We start from the raw sequence: 6,658 nt of genomic DNA, 5'->3' as shown, positions 1-6,658 counted from the left end.
GGAAAGTATCTAGGTAACCACAGGTGGAAACGGGTTCTCGGGGGTCCCAAGCAGCTCATGAATGGGTTGGAACGTTCCGCCTCACCCTTCCCCCAGCCTGGGGGGGCGCGGAGGTGGGAGGGGCTAGCGGAGGGCTCAGTCGCCATTGGCCAATCATGTAATCAATAGCGTCATCAAAAATGGCGCCCTCGTAAAAGCCTAGGATAGCTTCCGGTTGGCAAATGTGGGGTGGGAGGGGCTAGCGGAGGGTTCTGTCGCCATTGGCCAATCGTGTAATCAATAGCGTCATCAAAAATGGCGCCCTTATAAAAGCCTAGGAGAGCTTCCGGTTGGCAAATGTAGAGGCGCTGGGAGGGGGCGGGGAGGGTGCTGCTTCCAGGTGGCCCGAGGTCTCTTAGGTTTGGCTGTTCCCTAGTTTCAGCGGCTGCCCCTCGCCACCCTTAGGGGCAGTTTCCTCTGCCACAGCTTTAGTCCCTTGGGGTTTACGGAGGTCCCGAAGCGGCTCATCCTCCCAGAGAATCCTCAGAAGGGCAGTAGTGGCCTGACTGTACCTCCCCGGGCCTGCGTGGCTCAGCTGGGGAGGGGAGCGGGGGCCCGGAGGCCGCGAGAGCCCCGCATGCACGCGACCTTGATTACAGCTCATCGTTTGATTGTATTTTATTTTAATACTTTATTTATTCATGACAGACACAGAGACAGAGAGGGGCAGAGACACAGGCAGCGGGAGAAGCAGGCTCCACGCAGGGAGCCCGACGTGGGACTCGATCCCGGGTCTCCAGGGTCACGCCCTGGGCTGAAGGCGGCGCTAAACCGCTGAGCCACCTGGGCTGCCAATTGTATTTTATGAGTAGTCGTCGTGAATCTCCTACTGTGCCTAATTCATAAATTTTATCGTAGGGAGGTACGTATGGAACACACAGTCTGTATCGGGTTCGGTTTATCTGCAGGCATCCCTCGGAGGATAACGGGGGGTTGGGGGGGTACTGCATATCCTCTAATGATTATAGTAAACTGGGACTACATCGGTAACTTAGCAAGTAAACCGTTTGCCTGGGTTCTGTGAGCCACTAAAGCAGATTAATCGGATCCGAGGTGGGGGCGGTGCTGGGAACCCTGCCCTGTAGCCATCCCGTGTTCCCACGCGGTGGGACAGGTGACAATAGCCGGGGCCTAAAGTGGGAAGGGGACAGTCAGGGGGACCGAGCCCTTCACCTGTGGAATCCCCTGCCTCTCCAGATGGGTAGCATGAGAACTGAGTTAAAATTACGGGACAGCCAGCTGGTGTGGGACAATTGCCTGGGGGAGCTCCACACATTTGTTGGCTGGAAGGTTTGAGAGCTCGTTAAAGTCAAGTAGGAAAACAGTTTTTCCATCATAGCTTCTAACTTGGTTCCTTTGCCAAAGAGATTTGGAGCCAGGTAGCGTCGGAGGCTTTGGAGGTGGAGGGTCGGCTTCCGTCCCCCGGGTAGTTGTGAAACAGACCTGCTGTTGATCATTTCAATCTAGTGTGGTCATGTGTTCAGACTTAGGCATAGCTCAGGTTTTGTGGGAGTAGGGGGTTTAATCATACCAGCCCATGTCTGACAAATTTCTGCCATGCAACAGGTATTATGCTCAATGCATTCTTCCAACAGTCACATGTGCTGCAACAACCCTAGATGGAAGATTTTATTCTGCTCATTTTACAGATAACTTCGACTAAATAACTGGTTAAGCCATATAGGTAGCGAGAGGCAGAGCTGGGGTTCAAAAGTCAGCCCTGTGCTTTTTTTTCTTTTTAGCAAATAATTTTTAATTTTTAAAAAAGATTTTATTTATTTATTCATGTGAGACACATACACACAGAGAGAGAGAGAGGCAGAGACACAGGCAGAGGGAGAAGCAGGCTCCATCCTGGGAGCCCGACGTGGGACTCAATCCTGGATCTCTAGGATCACATCCTGGGCTGAAGGCAGCACTAAACCACTGAGCCACCAGGCTGCCCAATTTTTTAATTTTTCAAAACAAATGCACCAAAGAATCAGGCAATACTGTTAGCATTGGATACAATCCTGGGCCACAAGTCTGTATACTCCTTTGCAACTGGTCCTGTGATAGCAGTCTTTCATTTTGCCTTTGTTTACTCTGACCCCTGTTACTTTCAGAATAGAGAAACATGCCATCTTTTCCAGTATGACTTCCGTTGTTGAATTACTACTGCTGGATGTATCTTTTTTTCTGAGCTGTGGTCTGCCTTTCTTCACTATGGCCATCCCCATGTCGCCCACTCCAGCAGCAGGAAGTCTGTTCAGTTATCCTTTGATCCCCTTCACGGAGATGATACACAGATTTTTGGCTCTTGTGTTGTCAGCACAGTTAATCATGGCTCCTACTGGAAGACCCAGGGAAATCCAGAATTTTGCATTGGGGAACTCACCACATCCACACTTCAACATCCTGAATGCCAGAAAGGGACCCAAAGCCAGCCAGTGGGTGCATTTCCCACCTTGGCCTGCAAAGGTTTAGAGAAGGCTTTGAGACCCCCGAGGTGAGCCTTGAAGGCAGGTAGGACACCTCACAGTGTTGGTCAGCATGGATTTGTCTGAGGGATGTCTGCTCTGGAGGGGTGGGGGTTGGAGGAGACCTTTGCCAATTAAGCAATGTCCTCTTCTTCCCACTCTTCCTGGTTCCTGTATTAAGACAGGCCAGAAACCCCAATAGGAAGCTATAGATCGGTGGCAATTGAATTTTGCTGAGATTGGAACCAGCTGGAGACAGGGAGAAAGCAAAGAGGGTCTTTGAGCTGGATCTAAATATAGCCTTGCCAATGTGCTTAATTTTTTCCTCTCACCATTTCATTGTTGATTTTGAAGGATCTCAACTCCCTGGAGGGAACGTTTAAGGCTGGAGAAATAGAGTTTTTCTTCAGTTTGTCTTTTGTGTAAATAAGAGGAACACGAAGCACAAATGTTACACTGGTTCCTATTGATTTAAGTCCTAACAAGTCAAACAGTTTTACAGTTGGCCAGCTTAGCATCTTCTCGTGGCAGTTCCGCAGCTAATTGTGGGGAAGGCCATGCCTGAGGTGACAAAACTTAATGCCTTGGGTCCTAGTTCCCCATGACTTTGCTCTGTCTATATATTGTTACTGTTTCCTGGTTCTCTTTAATAATACTATCTCTTTGTTTTCATCAATGTGTCTTTTCTCATTCTCTTAAATTTCTACCAGTCTTTCCCTTTTGTTCTGTTTTCACTTGGGATGCTGCAAGAAATAGAGCAGATACAGACGAGACCTCAAGAAGTTTGCAGTATGCTCTTTGCATATTGTTCAGTATTTGTCAGTGGCTGGATGCAGCTGATGGCTGTCATGTTTGCTTTTATTGCGATCACCCTAAGGATTCTGAGAAGGAAAGAAAAACCGTGCTTTTTGTGACCTAAGTCCTAAGAACACATAGCTGTCTGTGAATCTTGGTAATTACTTCATGCTGGGCCAGGGCTTCTCAGCTTGAAGTCTATGCATGAGCTTCAGGGGGATGAGGGAGTCTCTGAAATAGTAAGCAAGTTTTAAAATATGTGTGCATATACATCTTTGGTGTAAACATCTTTCAAAACTCATTGTATTCTCAAGGTCAATCATAGGCTAGATACTGTCAAGAATAACCTTCTACCCCAACCAATGAGGCCAAAGAAGGGGAGCCCAGTGACTTAGAAGAGAGTCAGAATTTATTCAGCTCTGAACAGGCATCTTAGTACTAAGTTCTCTTAATTAGGAGGCTTACTTACCATCTCAGGGCATCTGTGAAGAAATAAACCAATAGTCACATTTGACCTTTCATTCTACCTTAAAAAAAATCATTTCCTTTGTATTTAGTTTTGTTTGTGGGTTGATTTGCAACTGAAATACTAAACTATTGAACTTTGTTATTGATTGAAAGAGCAGAATATTTTCCTCCTATACGAAGGATGGAATTACGATTGCTTTATTCTTTGCTATATTCTAAAACTATAGAGTTGGAACTGTGCTAAAAGTTCAATAGTCTACCTTAACAACTCCTGTTGCCTCATCCACAATTTTTTCTAGAACACTCCCATCAAATGGCCATATAGCCATTTCCAGGGACAGAAAATGCTCTGTTTATTCATTCATCCATTCACCTGTGTTGTCCCATATGCCATGTACTCTGCTAGGTTCTGGGAATTTGATGATGAAGACAAATGACACCTTTGTCCACAAGGAACTTACAATTGGTAATCTAAAAAGACAAACATGGAACAAGTATGAATAGTGTTAGAGCAGGGAAAGCTCTGAGGCTAATGAGGACCACTCTGGTTTGTGGCTGGTAGTGGTCCTGGAAGGGTTCCCAGAGCAGGTAACCTCCAAGCTGAGCTGAAGGAGTGGGAGCTAGCAAGATGAAGGAAGATGCAGTAGAGAGAGTGTCATAGGTGGAGGGAATGGCATACTCAAGGATCCAAAAATGAAAGTGGAGCAAAACTTAGTGGGGAAAGTGAGAGATTAACATGGCTGAAGCAGAGAAAGAGAATATGAAAGAAGGGTTTCCATGGAAACTAATCTTTGACAGCAGTGAACCAGAAAGTCCTCCCTGACCATTAACCTTTCCATGTATGGCCTTCTGATGTTCCCAGGTAGACAAAAATCTTCATGAGATTAAGACAAATAACCAGGAGTTTCCTCGTTCCATTGACTCAGTCTGAGCAGAACTTTCCAACAATTTTTGGCTATGTTATACGCTTGCCATGTCCACCTCCTGGAATGCTGTTTCTAATCCCATCCACTCACCTCAAAGGTTTTGTCTGTGTTCACTTGTTCACCTCTCCCATCAGACTATATTCTGTGAAGGGCAGAGATTGTGACTAATTCTCTGGGGTGTTTGGTGCAGGGTCTAGCACACAGCAGGTTCTCAATTAGTGCTTTGTGGCTGACCAGTGAGTGGATGAATGGCTTAGATACTAGTCAGTGATAAATCTTATGAGCAGAAGTCAGGATGAAATAGAGACCAGCAGGAAAGCTGGGCAAGTCACAGCAGGAGCTGTCAGTGCCACCCTAGGAAATTGAGGTTCTTTCTATGCCATGGATTTCATGGATGTTATGATTACATTTCTCGCCATATATTTTTCTCCTCCAAACTACAATAGTTCCCCAAGTAATACAATACTCAAATTTAATATCCTGAAAAGTGGTTATACAACACCCATAATTAGATTTTAGAGGTCTTGGAAAAAAACTTGCATTTCCAACAAAGAAAACAGTCCAATGTGTCAATACTGCAAAGCCAGAATGTGAAACTGGCAATAACTACCTTGAAGAGCAGGCCTTTACACTCTATTCTATGTTTGTTATTCTCTGACTTCTCACTATTTTGGCTCATGTTGACTTTTATATGTGATTATCCCCCTATAGTATAGTGTTGTGGTAGACAGCCTCCGGGATGACTCCCAATGATTCCTATAGTTTGGTCTTCAAATAGTTGCTCTTGTGTGATCTGCCCCACCTGCTTGAGTGTGGATTGGACTTAGTGTCTCATAACTAACCAATAGAATATGGGAAAAGTGATGGCATGTCCCTTCTTAGGTTCTAAAAAAGACTGTGCTTCTGCTTTGGGCTCCCGTCTCTCACTCTTACTCATTTGCTCTGGGGAGAGCCAACTACTACGTTGTGAGCTGCTCTATGGAGAGGCAGAGACATGGCAAAGAATCAAGGGAAGCCCCTACCCAACAGTGAGCAAAGAACTACAGTCCATGAGGAGCTGAATCCTGCCAACAGCATGCGTGAGAGCTTGGACGTGGATCCTCCCCAGTTATCCTTTCAGTTGAGGCTGCAGCCTCACCTGGCACCTTGATTACAGCCTGTGAGAGACCTGGAGGCAGAGCCATCCAGCTAAGCCATGTCTGGATTCTAGACCCATAGGAAAGATGAGATAATAAAAGTTTCAAGTTCTAAGTTTGGGATAGTTTGTTACTCAGCATTCGATACCCATTATAGGTTTTGGTACCATCAGTGAGGTGATACTATAATAAATACCTAAAAATATGGCTACCTAACTGGCCAGTAGATGAAGCCTGGGAAGATTTTTGATGTGTGCATTAGAGAAAACCTAAGTTAAGTTGGTCAGAAGGTAGAAAACTAAACTTGGATGTTGCTAGTGAATGAGGTCTCAAAGGGACGTGAAAAACACTATTAAGGAAATTAGAAGGAGATCTTTGATGTCATGGCAGAAACTTAACCTTCTTGCCTGCAATGATAGGGAAGTAGAAGATGAGCCTAATGAACTGAGTGATCAGGCAAAGTGTTGAAGGTATTGCCTGGTTTCTTCTTGTTTCTTATAGTAAAATGCACACAGGAGGACAGATAAAAGGAGAAAAAATGGGAAATAGCAGAAAGGGAGACAGAACATGAGAGACTCCTAACTCTGGGAAACGAACTAGGGGTGGTGGAAGGGGAGGGGGGTGGGGGGTGGGGGTGACTGGGTGATGGGCACAGAGGGGGGTATTTGAGGGGATGAGCACTGGGTGTTATTCTATATGTTGGCAAATTGAGCACCAATAAAAAATAAATTTATATATTAATAAAAAGGACAGATAAATTGAGGGAAGTACTGATAAATAGAAAAAAGCCTAGGGTATTGATAAACTTGAAAATTCTGCCTCTGGATGGCAAGCA

General features: G+C 45.4%; 1 long non-coding RNA gene and 1 pseudogene across 1 annotated transcript; one reads left to right on the top strand and one right to left on the bottom strand.

The window, feature by feature from the left end:
- The first annotated feature begins 333 nt into the window (after positions 1-333).
- On the top strand, positions 334-5,910 carry LOC140630973 (uncharacterized). The gene is made up of 3 exons (XR_012028636.1): positions 334-398; positions 688-901; positions 5,570-5,910. It is a non-coding gene; the product is annotated as an uncharacterized lncRNA (long non-coding RNA).
- On the bottom strand, positions 2,021-2,465 carry LOC140630972 (large ribosomal subunit protein uL14-like; annotated as a pseudogene).
- Positions 5,911-6,658: the final 748 nt, after the last annotated feature.

The sequence above is a fragment of the Canis lupus genome, chromosome 3 (genome assembly GCF_048164855.1).
Source record: "Canis lupus baileyi chromosome 3, mCanLup2.hap1, whole genome shotgun sequence".
Classification (NCBI taxonomy): domain Eukaryota; kingdom Metazoa; phylum Chordata; class Mammalia; order Carnivora; family Canidae; genus Canis; species Canis lupus.
The sequence above is the reverse complement of the archived record's forward strand: the minus strand, read 5'-3'. Positions and strand labels throughout refer to the sequence as shown.